The sequence below is a fragment of the Symphalangus syndactylus genome, chromosome 21 (assembly GCF_028878055.3).
Source record: "Symphalangus syndactylus isolate Jambi chromosome 21, NHGRI_mSymSyn1-v2.1_pri, whole genome shotgun sequence".
Lineage (NCBI taxonomy): Eukaryota > Metazoa > Chordata > Mammalia > Primates > Hylobatidae > Symphalangus > Symphalangus syndactylus.
This window is the reverse complement of record NC_072443.2, coordinates 92,912,314-92,927,143: the sequence shown is the minus strand read 5'-3', so window position 1 is coordinate 92,927,143 and position 14,830 is coordinate 92,912,314.

The following is a 14,830-nucleotide window of genomic DNA, read 5'->3' as shown; positions in this document are numbered from 1 at the left end:
TCTTAGCGCTTAGCATGTCCAATTGCAGTTTCTACAGAAAGAGTGTTTCAGAACGGCTCAATCAAAAGTAAGGTTCAACTCTGTTAGTTGAATGCACAGAACAGAAAGAAGCTTCACAGAATGCTACTGTGTAGTTTATATTTGAATATATTCCTTTTTCCACTATTACCCTCTTAGCGCTCCGAATGTCCACTTGCATTTTCTGCAGAAAGAGTGTTCAGAACTGCGCAATCAAAAGTATGGTTTAACTCTGTTAGCTTAATGAACATATCAGAAATAAGTTTCACACAATTCTTCTGTTTAGTTTTTATTTGAAGATATTATTTTTCGCAATATAGGCCTCTTAGCGCTCAGAATGACAATTGCAGTTTCTACAGAAAGAGTGTTTCAGAAAGGCTCAATCAACATTAAAGTTCAACTCTGTTAGTTGAATGCACAGAACAGAAAGAAGTTTCATACAATGCTTCTGTGTAGTTTATATTTGAACATATTCTTTTTTCCACTATTACCCACTTAGCGCTACGAATGTCCAGTTGCATTTTCTACAGACAGAGTGTTTCAAAACTGCTCAATCAAAAGTATGGTTTAACTCTGTTAGCTGAATGCTCAGATCAGAAAGAAGTTTCACAGAATGCTTCTGTGTAGTTTATATTTGAATATATTCCTTTTTCCACTACTACTCTCTTAGCGCTCCAAATGTCCAGTTGCATTTTCTACAGAAAGAGTGTTCAGATATGTTCAATCAAAAGGATGGTTTAACTCTGTTAGCTGAATGCACAGATCAGAAAGAAGTTTCACAGAATGATTCTGTGTAGTTTATATTTGGAGACATTCCTTTTTCCACTATTACCCTCTTAGCGCTCCGAATCTCCACTTGCATTTTCTACAGAAAGAGTGTTTCAGAACGGCTCAATCAAAACTAAGGTTCAGCTCTTTTAGTTGAACAAACAGAACAGAAAGTAGTTTCACACAATTCTTCTGTGTAGTTTTTATTTGTAGACATTCTTTTTCCCAATATAGGCCTCTTAGCGCTCAGAATGTCCAATTGCAGTTTCTACAGAAAGAGTGTTTCAGAACGGCTCAATCAAAAGTAAGGTTCAACTCTGTTAATTGAATGCACAGAAGAGAAAGGAGTTTCATACAATGCTTCTGTGTAGTTTATATTTGAACATATTCTTTTTTCCACTATTACCCACTTAGCGCTACGAATGTCCAGTTGCATTTTCTACAGACAGAGTGTTTCAAAACTGCTCAATCAAAAGTATGGTTTAACTCTGTTATCTGAATGCTCAGATCAGAAAGAAGTTTCACAGAATGCTTCTGGGTAGTTTATATTTGAATATATTCCTTTTTCCTCTACTACGCTCTTAGCGCTCCAAATGTCCAGTTGCATTTTCTACAGAAAGACTGTTCAGATCTGCTCAATCAAAAGTATGGTTTAACTCTGTTAGCTGAATGCACAGATCAGAAGGAAGTTTCACCGAATGATTCTGTGTAGTTTATATTTGAAGACATTCCTTTTTCCACTATTACCCTCTTAGCGCTCCGAATCTCCACTTGCATTTTCTACAAAAAGAGTGTATCATAACTGCTCACTCAAAAATATGTTTTATCTCTGTTAACTGAATTTACAGATCAGAAATAAGTTTCACAGAATGCATCTGTGTAGTTTTTATTTGAAGATATTCTTTTTCCCAATGTAGGCCTCTTAGCGCTTAGCATGTCCAATTGCAGTTTCTACAGAAAGAGTGTTTCAGAACGGCTCAATCAAAAGTAAGGTTCAACTCTGTTAGTTGAATGCACAGAACAGAAAGTATTTTCACAGAATGCTACTGTGTAGTTTATATTTGAATATATTCCCTTTTCCACTATTACCCTCTTAGCGCTCCGAATGTCCACTTGCATTTTCCACAGAAAGAGTTTTCAGAACTGCGCAATCAAAAGTATGGTTTAACTCTGTTAGCTTAATGAACATATCAGAAATAAGTTTCACACAATGCTTCTGTGTAGTTTTTATTTGAAGATATTATTTATCCCAATAGAGGCCTCTTAGCGCTCAGAATGTCCAATTGCAGTTTCTACAGAAAGAGTGTTTCAGAAAGGCTCAATCAAAAGTAAGGTTTAACTCTGTTAGTTGAATGCACAGAACAGAAAGATGTTTCATACAATGCTTCTGTGTAGTTTATATTTGAACATATTCTTTTTTCCACTATTACCCACTTAGCGCTACGAATGTCCAGTTGCATTTTCTACAGACAGAGTGTTTCAAAACTGCTCAATCAAAAGTATGGTTTAACTCTGTTAGCTGAATGCTCAGATCAGAAAGAAGTTCCACAGAATGCTTCTGTGTAGTTTATATTTGAATATATTCCTTTTTCCACTACTACTCTCTTAGCGCTCCAAATGTCCAGTTGCATTTTCTACAGAAAGAGTGTTCAGATCTGCTCAATCAAAAGTATGGTTTAAGTCTGTTAGCTGAATGCACAGATCAGAAAGAAGTTTCACAGAATGATTCTGTGTAGTTTATATTTGGAGACATTCCTTTTTCCACTATTACCCTCTAAGCGCTCCGAATCTCCACTTGCATTTTCTACAGAAAGAGTGTTTCAGAACGGCTCAATAAAAACTAAGGTTCAACTCTTTTAGTTGAACAAACAGAACAGAAAGAAGTTTCGCACAATTCTTCTGTGTAGTTTTTATTTGTAGACATTCTTTTTCCCAATATAGGCCTCCTAGCGGTCAGAATGTCCAATTGCAGTTTCTACAGAAAGAGTGTTTCAGAACGGCTCAATCAAAAGTAAGGTTCAACTCTGTTAGGTGAATGCACAGAACAGAAAGAAGTTTCATACAATGCTTCTGTGTAGTTTATATTTGAACATATTCTTTTTTCCACTATTACCCACTTAGCGCTACGAATGTCCAGCTGCATTTTCTACAGACAGAGTGTTTCAAAACTGCTCAATCAAAGGTATGGTTTAACTCTGTTAGCTGAATGCTCAGATCAGATAGAAGTTTCACCGAATGCTTCTGTGTAGTTTATAATTGAATATATTCCTTTTTCCACTACTACGCTCTTAGCGCTCCAAATGTCCAGTTGCATTTTCTACAGAAAGAGTGTTCAGATCTGCTCAATCAAAAGTATGGTTTAAATCTGTTAGCTGAATGCACAGATCAGAAGGAAGTTTCACCGAATGATTCTGTGTAGTTTATATTTGAAGACATTCCTTTTTCCACTATTACCCTCTTAGCGCTCCGAATCTCCACTTGCATTTTCTACAAAAAGAGTGTTTCATAACTGCTCAATCGAAAATATGTTTTATCTCTGTTAACTGAATTTACAGATCAGAAATAAGTTTCACAGAATGCATCTGTGTAGTTTTTATTTGAAGATATCCTTTTTCCCAATGTAGGCCTCTTAGCGCTTAGCATGTCCAATTGCAGTTTCTACAGAAAGAGTGTTTCAGAACGGCTCAATCAAAAGTAAGGTTCAAATCTGTTAGTTGAATGCACAGAACAGAAAGTATTTTCACAGAATGCTACTGTGTAGTTTATATTTGAATATACTCTTTTTTCCACTATTACCCTCTTAGCGCTCCGAATGTACACTTGCATTTTCTACAGAAAGAGTGTTCAGAACTGCGCAATCAAAAGTATGGTTTAAATCTGTTAGCTTAATGAACATATCAGAAATAAGTTTCACACAATGCTTCTGTGTAGTTTTTATTTGAAGATATTATTTTTCCCAATAGAGGCCTCTTAGCGCTCAGAATGTCCAATTGCAGTTTCTACAGAAAGAGTGTTTCAGAAAGGCTCAATCAAAAGTAAGGTTCAACTCTGTTAGTTGAATGCACAGAAGAGAAAGAAGTTTCATACAATGCTTCTGTGTAGTTTATATTTGAACATATTCTTTTTTCCACTATTACCCACTTAGCGCTATGAATGTCCAGTTGCATTTTCTACAGACAGAGTGTTTCAAAACTGCTCAATCATAAGTATGGTTTAACTCTGTTAGCTGAATGCTCAGATCAGAAAGAAGTTTCACAGAATGCTTCTGTGTAGTTTATATTTGAATATATTCCTTTTTCCACTACTACTCTCTTAGCGCTCCAAATGTCCAGTTGCATTTTCTACAGAAACAGTGTTCAGATCTGCTCAATCAAAAGTATGGTTTAAATCTGTTAGCTGAATGCACAGACCAGAAAGAAGTTTCACAGAATGATTCTGTGTAGTTTATATTTGGAGACATTCCTTTTTCCACTATTACCCTCTTAGCGCTCCGAATCTCCACTTGCATTTTCTACAGAAAGAGTGTTTCAGAACGGCTCAATTAAAACTAAGGTTCAACTCCTTTAGTTGAACAAACAGAACAGAAAGAAGTTTCACACAATTCTTCTGTGTAGTTTTTATTTGTAGACATTCTTTTTCCCAATATAGGCCTCTTAGCGCTCAGAATGTCCAATTGCAGTTTCTACAGAAAGAGTGTTTCAGAAAGGCTCAATCAAAAGTAAGGTTCAACTCTGTTAGTTGAATGCACAGAACAGAAAGAAGTTTCATACAATGCTTCTGTGTAGTTTATATTTGAACATATTCTTTTTTCCACTATTACCCACTTAGCGCTACCAATGTCCAGTTACATTTTCTACAGACAGAGTGTTTCAAAACTGCTCAATCAAAAGTATGGTTTAACTCTGTTAGCTGAATGCTCAGATCAGAAAGAAGTTTCACAGAATGCTTCTGTGTAGTTTATATTTGAATATATTCCTTTTTCCACTACTACTCTCTTAGCGCTCCGAATGTCCAGTTGCATTTTCTACAGAAAGAGTGTTCAGATCTGCTCAATCAAAAGTATGGTTTAACTCTGTTAGCTGAATGCACAGATCACAAAGAAGTTTCACAGAATGATTCTGTGTAGTTTATATTTGGAGACATTCCTTTTTCCACTATTACCCTCTTAGCGCTCCGAATCTCCACTTGCATTTTCTACAGAAAGAGTGTTTCAGAACGGCTGAATCAAAACTAAGGTTCAACTCTTTTAGTTGAACAAACAGAACAGAAAGAAGTTTCACACAATTCTTCTGTGTAGTTTTTATTTGTAGACATTCTTTTTCCCAATATAGGCCTCTTAGCGCTCAGAATGTCCAATTGCAGTTTCTACAGAAAGAGTGTTTCAGAACGGCTCAATCAAAAGTAAGGTTCAACTCTGTTAGTTGAATGCACAGAACAGAAAGAAGTTTCATACAATGCTTCTGTGTAGTTTATATTTGAACATATTCTTTTTTCCACTATTACCCACTTAGCGCTACGAATGTCCAGTTGCATTTTCTACAGACAGAGTGTTTCAAAACTGCTCAATCCAAAGTATGGTTTAACTCTGTTAGCTGAATGCTCAGATCAGAAAGAAGTTTCACAGAATGCTTCTGTGTAGTTTATATTTGAATATATTCCTTTTTCCACTACTACGCTCTTAGCGCTCCTAATGTCCAGTTGCATTTTCTACAGAAAGAGTGTTCAGATCTGCTCAATCAAAAGTATGGTTTAACTCTGTTAGCTGAATGCACAGATCAGAAGGAAGTTTCACCGAATGATTCTGTGTAGTTTATATTTGAAGACATTCCTTTTTCCACTATTACCCTCTTAGCGCTCCGAATCTCCACTTGCATTTTCTACAAAAAGAGTGTTTCATAACTGCTCAATCAAAAATATGTTTTATCTCTGTTAACTGAATTTACAGATCAGAAATAAGTTTCACAGAATGCATCTGTGTAGTTTTTATTTGAAGATATTCTTTTTCCCAATGTAGGCCTCTTAGCGCTTAGCATGTCCAATTGCATTTTCTACAGAAAGAGTGTTTCAGAACGGCTCAATCAAAAGTAAGGTTCAACTCTGTTAGTTGAATGCACAGAACAGAAAGTATTTTCACAGAATGCTACTGTGTAGTTTATATTTGAATATATTCCCTTTTCCACTATTACCCTCTTAGCGCTCCGAATGTCCACTTGCATTTTCTACAGAAAGAGTGTTCAGAACTGCGCAATCAAAAGTATGGTTTAAATCTGTTAGATTAATGAACATATCAGAAATAAGTTTCACACAATGCTTCTGTGTACTTTTTATTTGAAGATATTATTTTTCCGAATATAGGCCTCTTAGCGCTCAGAATGTCCAATTGCAGTTTCTACAGAAAGAGTGATTCAGAAAGGCTCAATCAAAAGTAAGGTTCAACTCTGTTAGTTGAATGCACAGAACAGAAAGAAGTTTCATACAATGCTTCTGTGTAGTTTATATTTGAACATATTCTTTTTTCCACTATTACCCACTTAGCGCTACGAATGTCCAGTTGCATTTTCTACAGACAGAGTGTTTCAAAACTGCTCAATCCAAAGTATGGTTTAACTCTGTTAGCTGAATGCTCAGATCAGAAAGAAGTTTCACAGAATGCTTCCGTGTAGTTTATATTTGAATATATTCCTTTTTCCACTACTACGCTCTTAGCGCTCCAAATGTCCAGTTGCATTTTCTACAGAAAGAGTGTTCAGATCTGCTCAATCAAAAGTATGGTTTAACTCTGTTAGCTGAATGCACAGATCAGAAGGAAGTTTCACCGAATGATTCTGTGTAGTTTATATTTGAAGACATTCCTTTTTCCACTATTACCCTCTTAGCGCTCCGAATCTCCACTTGCATTTTCTACAAAAAGAGTGTTTCATAACTGCTCAATCAAAAATATGTTTTATCTCTGTTAACTGAATTTACAGATCAGAAATAAGTTTCACAGAATGCATCTGTGTAGTTTTTATTTGAAGATATTCTTTTTCCCAATGTAGGCCTCTTAGCACTTAGCATGTCCAATTGCAGTTTCTACAGAAAGAGTGTTTCAGAACGGCTCAATCAAAAGTAAGGTTCAACTCTGTTAGTTGAATGTACAGAACAGAAAGTATTTTCAGAGAATGCTACTGTGTAGTTCATATTTGAATATATTCCCTTTTCCACTATTACCCTCTTAGCGCTCCGAATGTCCACTTGCATTTTCTACAGAAAGAGTGTTCAGAACTGCGTAATCAAAAGAATGGTTTAACTCTGTTAGCTTAATGAACATATCAGAAATAAGTTTCACACAATGCTTCTGTGTAGTTTTTATTTGAAGATATTATTTATCCCAATAGAAGCCTCTTAGCACTCAGAATGTCCAATTGCAGTTCCTACAGAAAGAGTGTTTCAGAAAGGCTCAATCAAAAGTAAGGTTTAACTCTGTTAGTTGAATGCACAGAACAGAAAGAAGTTTCATACAATGCTTCTGTGTAGTTTATATTTGAACATATTCTTTTTTCCACTATTACCCACTTAGCGCTACGAATGTCCAGTTGCATTTTCTACAGACAGAGTGTTTCAAAACTGCTCAATCAAAAGTATGGTTTAACTCTGTTAGCTGAATGCTCAGATCAGAATGAAGTTCCACAGAATGCTTCTGAGTAGTTTATATTTGAATGTATTCCTTTTTCCACTACTACTCTCTTAGCGCTCCAAATGTCCAGTTGCATTTTCTACAGAAAGAGTGTTCAAATCTGCTCAATCAAAAGTATGGTTTAACTCTGTTAGTTGAATGCACAGATCAGAAAGAAGTTTCACAGAATGATTCTGTGTAGTTTATATTTGGAGACATTCCTTTTTCCACTATTACCCTCTAAGCGCTCCGAATCTCCACTTGCATTTTCTACAGAAAGAGTGTTTCAGAACGGCTCAATCAAAACTAAGGTTCAACTCTTTTAGTTGAACAAACAGAACAGAAAGAAGTTTCGCACAATTCTTCTGTGTAGTTTTTATTTGTAGACATTCTTTTTCCCAATATAGGCCTCCCAGCGGTCAGAATGTCCAATTGCAGTTTCTACAGAAAGAGTGTTTCAGAACGGCTCAATCAAAATAAGGTTCAACTCTGTTAGTTGAATGCACAGAACTGAAAGAAGTTTCATACAATGCTTCTGTGTAGTTTATATTTGAACATATTCTTTTTTCCACTATTACCCACTTAGCGCTACGAATGTCCAGCTGCATTTTCTACAGACAGAGTGTTTCAAAACTGCTCAATCAAAAGTATGGTTTAACTCTGTTAGCTGAATGCTCAGATCAGAAAGTAGTTTCACAGAATGCTTCTGTGTAGTTTATATTTGAATATATTCCTTTTTCCACTACTACGCTCTTAGCGCTCCAAATGTCCAGTTGCATTTTCTACAGAAAGAGTGTTCAGGTCTGCTCAATCAAAAGTATGGTTTAAATCTGTTAGCTGAATGCACAGATCAGAAGGAAGTTTCACCGAATGATTCTGTGTAGTTTATATTTGAAGACATTCCTTTTCTCCTATTACCCTCTTAGCGCTCCGAATCTCCACTTGCATTTTCTACAAAAAGAGTGTTTCATAACTGCTCAATCGAAAATAGGTTTTATCTCTGTTAACTGAATTTACAGATCAGAAATAAGTTTCACAGAATGCATCTGTGTAGTTTTCATTTGAAGATATTATTTTTCCCAATGTAGGCCTCTTAGCGCTTAGCATGTCCAATTGCAGTTTCTACAGAAAGAGTGTTTCAGAACGGCTCAATCAAAAGTAAGGTTCAACTCTGTTAGTTGAATCCACAGAACAGAAAGAATTTTCACAGAATGCTACTGTGTAGTTTATATTTGAATATACTCTTTTTTCCACTATTACCCTCTTAGCGCTCCGAATGTCCACTTGCATTTTCTACAGAAAGAGTGTTCAGAACTGCGCAATCAAAAGTATGGTTTAAATCTGTTAGATTAATGAACATATCAGAAATAAGTTTCACACAATGCTTCTGTGTACTTTTTATTTGAAGATATTATTTTTCCCAATATAGGCCTCTTAGCGCTCAGAATGTCCAATTGCAGTTTCTACAGAAAGAGTGATTCAGAAAGGCTCAATCAAAAGTAAGGTTCAACTCTGTTAGTTGAATGCACAGAACAGAAAGAAGTTTCATACAATGCTTCTGTGTAGTTTATATTTGAACATATTCTTTTTTCCACTATTACCCACTTAGCGCTACGAATGTCCAGTTGCATTTTGTACAGACAGAGTGTTTCAAAACTGCTCAATCCAAAGTATGGTTTAACTCTGTTAGCTGAATGCTCAGATAAGAAAGAAGTTTCACAGAATGCTTCTGTGTAGTTTATATTTGAATATATTCCTTTTTCCACTACTACGCTCTTAGCGCTCCAAATGTCCAGTTGCATTTTCTACAGAAAGAGTGTTCAGATCTGCTCAATCAAAAGTATGGTTTAACTCTGTTAGCTGAATGCACAGATCAGAAGGAAGTTTCACCGAATGATTCTGTGTAGTTTATATTTGAAGACATTCCTTTTTCCACTATTACCCCCTTAGCGCTCCGAATCTCCACTTGCATTTTCTACAAAAAGAGTGTTTCATAACTGCTCAATCAAAAATATGTTTTATCTCTGTTAACTGAATTTACAGATCAGAAATAAGTTTCACAGAATGCATCTGTGTAGTTTTTATTTGAAGATATTCTTTTTCCCAATGTAGGCCTCTTAGCGCTTAGCATGTCCAATTGCAGTTTGTACAGAAAGAGTGTTTCAGAACGGCTCAATCAAAAGTAAGGTTCAACACTGTTAGTTGAATGCACAGAACAGAAAGAATTTTCACAGAATGCTACTGTGTAGTTTATATTTGAATATATTCCCTTTTCCACTATTACCTTCTTAGCGCTCCGAATGTCCACTTGCATTTTCTACAGAAAGAGTGTTCAGAACTGCGCAATCAAAAGTATGGTTTAACTCTGTTAGCTTAATGAACATATCAGAAATAAGTTTCACACAATGCTTCTGTGTAGTTTTTATTTGAAGATATTATTTTTCCCAATAGAGGCCTCTTAGCGCTCAGAATGTCCAATTGCAGTTTCTACAGAAAGAGTGTTTCAGAAAGGCTCAATCAAAAGTAAGGTTCAACTCTGTTAGTTGAATGCACAGAACAGAAAGAAGTTTCATACAATGCTTCTGTGTAGTTTATATTTGAACATATTCTTTTTTCCACTATTACCCACTTAGCGCTACGAATGTCCAGTTGCATTTTCTACAGACAGAGTGTTTCAAAACTGCTCAATCAAAAGTATGGTTTAACTCTGTTAGCTGAATGCTCAGATCAGAAAGAAGTTTCACAGAATGCTTCTGTGTAGTTTATATTTGAATATACTCCTTTTTCCACTACTACGCTTTTAGCGTTCCAAATGTCCAGTTGCATTTTCTACAGAAAGAGTGTTCAGATCTGCTCAATCAAAAGTATGGTTTAACTCTGTTAGCTGAATGAACAGATCAGAAGGAAGTTTCACCGAATGATTCTGTGTAGTTTATATTTGAAGGCATTCCTTTTTCCACTATTACCCACTTAGCACTCCGAATCTCCACCTGCATTTTCTACAAAAAGAGTTTTTCATAACTGCTCAATCAAAAATATGTTTTATCTCTGTTAACTGAATTTACAGATCAGAAATAAGTTTCACAGAATGCATCTGTGTAGTTTTTATTTGAAGATATTCTTTTTCCCAATTTAGTCCTCTTAGCGCTTAGCATGTCCAATTGCAGTTTGTACAGAAAGAGTGTTTCAGAACGGCTCAATCAAAAGTAAGGTTCAACTCTGTTAGTTGAATGCACAGAACAGAAAGAATTTTCACAGAATGCTACTGTGTAGTTTATATTTGAATATATTCCCTTTTCCACTATTACCCTCTTAGCGCTCCGAATGTCCACTTGCATTTTCTACAGAAAGAGTGTTCAGAACTGCGCAATCAAAAGTATGGTTTAACTCTGTTAGCTTAATGAACATATCAGAAATAAGTTTCACACAATGCTTCTGTGTAGTTTTTATTTGAAGATATTATTTTTCCCAATAGAGGCCTCTTAGCGCTCACAATGTCCAATTGCAGTTTCTACAGAAAGAGTGTTTCAGAAAGGCTCAATCAAAAGTAAGGTTCAACTCTGTTAGTTGAATGCACAGAACAGAAAGAAGTTTCATACAATGCTTCTGTGTAGTTTATATTTGAACATATTCTTTTTTCCACTATTACCCACTTAGCGCTACGAATGTCCAGTTGCATTTTCTACAGACAGAGTGTTTCAAAACTGCTCAATCAAAAGTATGGTTTAACTCTGTTAGCTGAATGCTCAGATCAGAAAGAAGTTTCACAGAATGCTTCTGTGTAGTTTATATTTGAATATATTCCTTTTTCCACTACTACTCTCTTAGCGCTCCAAATGTCCAGTTGCATTTTCTACAGAAAGAGTGTTCAGATCTGCTCAATCAAAAGTATAGTTTAACTCTGTTAGCTGAATGCACAGATCAGAAAGAAGTTTCACAGAATGATTCTGTGTAGTTTATATTTGGAGACATTCCTTTTTCCACTATTACCCTCTAATCGCTCCGAATCTCCACTTGCATTTTCTACATAAAGAGTGTTTCAGAACGGCTCAATCAAAACTAAGGTACAACTCTTTTAGTTGAACAAACAGAACAGAAAGAAGTTTCGCACAATTCTTCTGTGTAGTTTTTATTTGTAGACATTCTTTTTCCCAATATAGGCCTCCTAGCGCTCAGAATGTCCAATTGCAGTTTCTACAGAAAGAGTGTTTCAGAACGGCACAATCAAAAGTAAGGTTCAACTCTGTTAGTTGAATGCACAGAACAGAAAGAAGTTTCATACAATGCTTCTGTGTAGTTTATATTTGAACATATTCTTTTTTCCACTATTACCCACTTAGCGCTACGAATGTCCAGTTGCATTTTCTACAGACAGAGTGTTTCAAAACTGCTCAATCAAAAGTATGGTTTAACTCTGTTAGCTGAATGCTCAGATCAGAAAGAAGTTTCACAGAATGCTTCTGTGTAGTTTATATTTGAATGTATTCCTTTTTCCACTACTACGCTCTTAGCGCTCCAAATGTCCAGTTGCATTTTCTACAGAAAGAGTGTTCAGATCTGCTCAATCAAAAGTATGGTTTAACTCTGTTAGCTGAATGCACAGATCAGAAAGAAGTTTCACCGAATGATTCTGTGTAGTTTATATTTGAAGACATTACTTTTTCCACTATTACCCTCTTAGCGCTCCGAATCTCCACTTGCATTTTCTACAAAAAGAGTGTTTCATGACTGCTCAATCAAAAATATGTTTTATCTCTGTTAACTGAATTTACAGATCAGAAATAAGTTTCACAGAATGCATCTGTGTAGTTTTTATTTGAAGATATTATTTTTCCCAATGTAGGCCTCTTAGCGCTTAGCATGTCCAATTGCAGTTTCTACAGAAAGAGTGTTTCAGAACGGCTCAATCAAAAGTAAGGTTCAACTCTGTTAGTTGAATGCACAGAACAGAAAGAATTTTCACAGAATGCTACTGTGTAGTTTATATTTGAATATACTCTTTTTTCCACTATTACCCTCTTAGCGCTCCGAATGTCCACTTGCATTTTCTACAGAAAGAGTGTTCAGAACTGCGCAATCAATAGTATGGTTTAACTCTGTTAGCTTAATGAACATATCAGAAATAAGTTTCACACAATGCTTCTGTGTAGTTTTTATTTGAAGATATTATTTTTCCCAATAGAGGCCTCTTAGCGCTCAGAATGTCCAATTGCAGTTTCTACAGAAAGAGTGTTTCAGAAAGGCTCAATCAAAAGTAAGGTTCAACTCTGTTAGTTGAATGCACAGAACAGAAAGAAGTTTCATACAATGCTTCTGTGTAGTTTATATTTGAACATATTCTTTTTTCAACTATTACCCACTTAGCGCTACGAATGTCCAGTTGCATTTTCTACAGACAGAGTGTTTCAAAACTGCTCAATCCAAAGTATGGTTTAACTCTGTTAGCTGAATGCTCAGATCAGAAAGAAGTTTCACAGAATGCTTCTGTGTAGTTTATATTTCAATATACTCCTTTTTCCACTACTACGCTTTTAGCGCTCGAAATGTCCAGTTGCATTTTCTACAGAAAGAGTGTTCAGATCTGCTCAATCAAAAGTATGGTTTAACTCTGTTAGCTGAATGCACAGATCAGAAGGAAGTTTCACCGAATTATTCTGTGTAGTTTATATTTGAAGACATTCCTTTTTCCACTATTACCCTCTTAGCTCTCCGAATCTCCACCTGCATTTTCTACAAAAAGAGTGTTTCATAGCTGCTCAATCAAAAATATGTTTTATCTCTGTTAACTGAATTTACAGATCAGAAATAAGTTTCACAGAATGCATCTGTGTAGTTTTTATTTGAAGATATTCTTTTTCCCAATGTAGGCCTCTTAGCGCTTAGCATGTCCAATTGCAGTTTGTACAGAAAGAGTGTTTCAGAACGGCTCAATCAAAAATAAGGTTCAACTCTGTTAGTTGAATGCACAGAACAGAAAGAATTTTCACAGAATGCTACTGTGTAGTTTATATTTGAATATATTCCCTTTTCCACTATTACCCTCTTATCTCTCCGAATGTCCACTTGCATTTTCTACAGAAAGAGTGTTCAGAACTGCGCAATCAAAAGTATGGTTTAACTCTGTTAGCTTAATGAACATATCAGAAATAAGTTTCACACAATGCTTCTGTGTAGTTTTTATTTGAAGATATTATTTTTCCCAATAGAGGCCTCTTAGCGCTCAGAATGTCCAATTGCAGTTTCTACAGAAAGAGTGTTTCAGAAAGGCTCAATCAAAAGTAAGGTTCAACTCTGTTAGTTGAATGCACAGAACAGAAAGAAGTTTCATACAATGCTTCTGTGTAGTTTATATTTGAACATATTTTTTTTTCCACTATTACCCACTTAGCGCTACGAACGTCCAGTTGCATTTTCTACAGACAGAGTGTTTCAAAACTGCTCAATCAAAAGAATGGTTTAACTCTGTTAGCTGAATGCTCAGATCAGAAAGAAGTTTCACAGAATGCTTCTGTGTAGTTTATATTTGAATATATTCCTTTTTCCACTACTACTCTCTTAGCGCTCCAAATGTCCAGTTGCATTTTCTACAGAAAGAGTGTTCAGATCTGCTCAATCAAAAGTATGGTTTAACTCTGTTAGCTGAATGCACAGATCAGAAAGAAGTTTCACAGAATGATTCTGTGTAGTTTATATTTGGAGACATTCCTTTTTCCACTATTACCCTCTAAGCGCTCCGAATCTCCACTTGCATTTTCTACAGAAAGAGTGTTTCAGAACGGCTCAATCAAAACTAAGATTCAACTCTTTTAGTTGAACAAACAGAACAGAAAGAAGTTTCGCACAATTCTTCTGTGTAGTTTTTATTTGTAGACATTCTTTTTCCCAATATAGGCCTCCTAGCGCTCAGAATGTCCAATTGCAGTTTCTACAGAAAGAGTGTTTCAGAACGGCTCAATCAAAAGTAAGGTTCAACTCTGTTAGTTGAATGCACAGAACAGAAAGTAGTTTCATACAATGCTTCTGTGTAGTTTATATTTGAACATATTCTTTTTTCCACTATTACCCAATTAGCGCTACGAATGTCCAGTTGCATTTTCTACAGACAGAGTGTTTCAAAACTGCTCAATCAAAAGTATGGTTTAACTCTGTTAGCTGAATGCTCAGATCAGAAAGAAGTTTCACAGAATGCTTCTGTGTAGTTTATATTTGAATATATTCCTTTTTCCACTACTACGCTCTTAGCGCTCCAAATGTCCAGTTGCATTTTCTACAGAAAGAGTGTTCAGATCTGCTCAATCAAAAGTATGGTTTAACTCTGTTAGCTGAATGCACAGATCAGAAAGAAGTTTCACCGAATGATTCTGTGTAGTTTATATTTGAAGACATTAC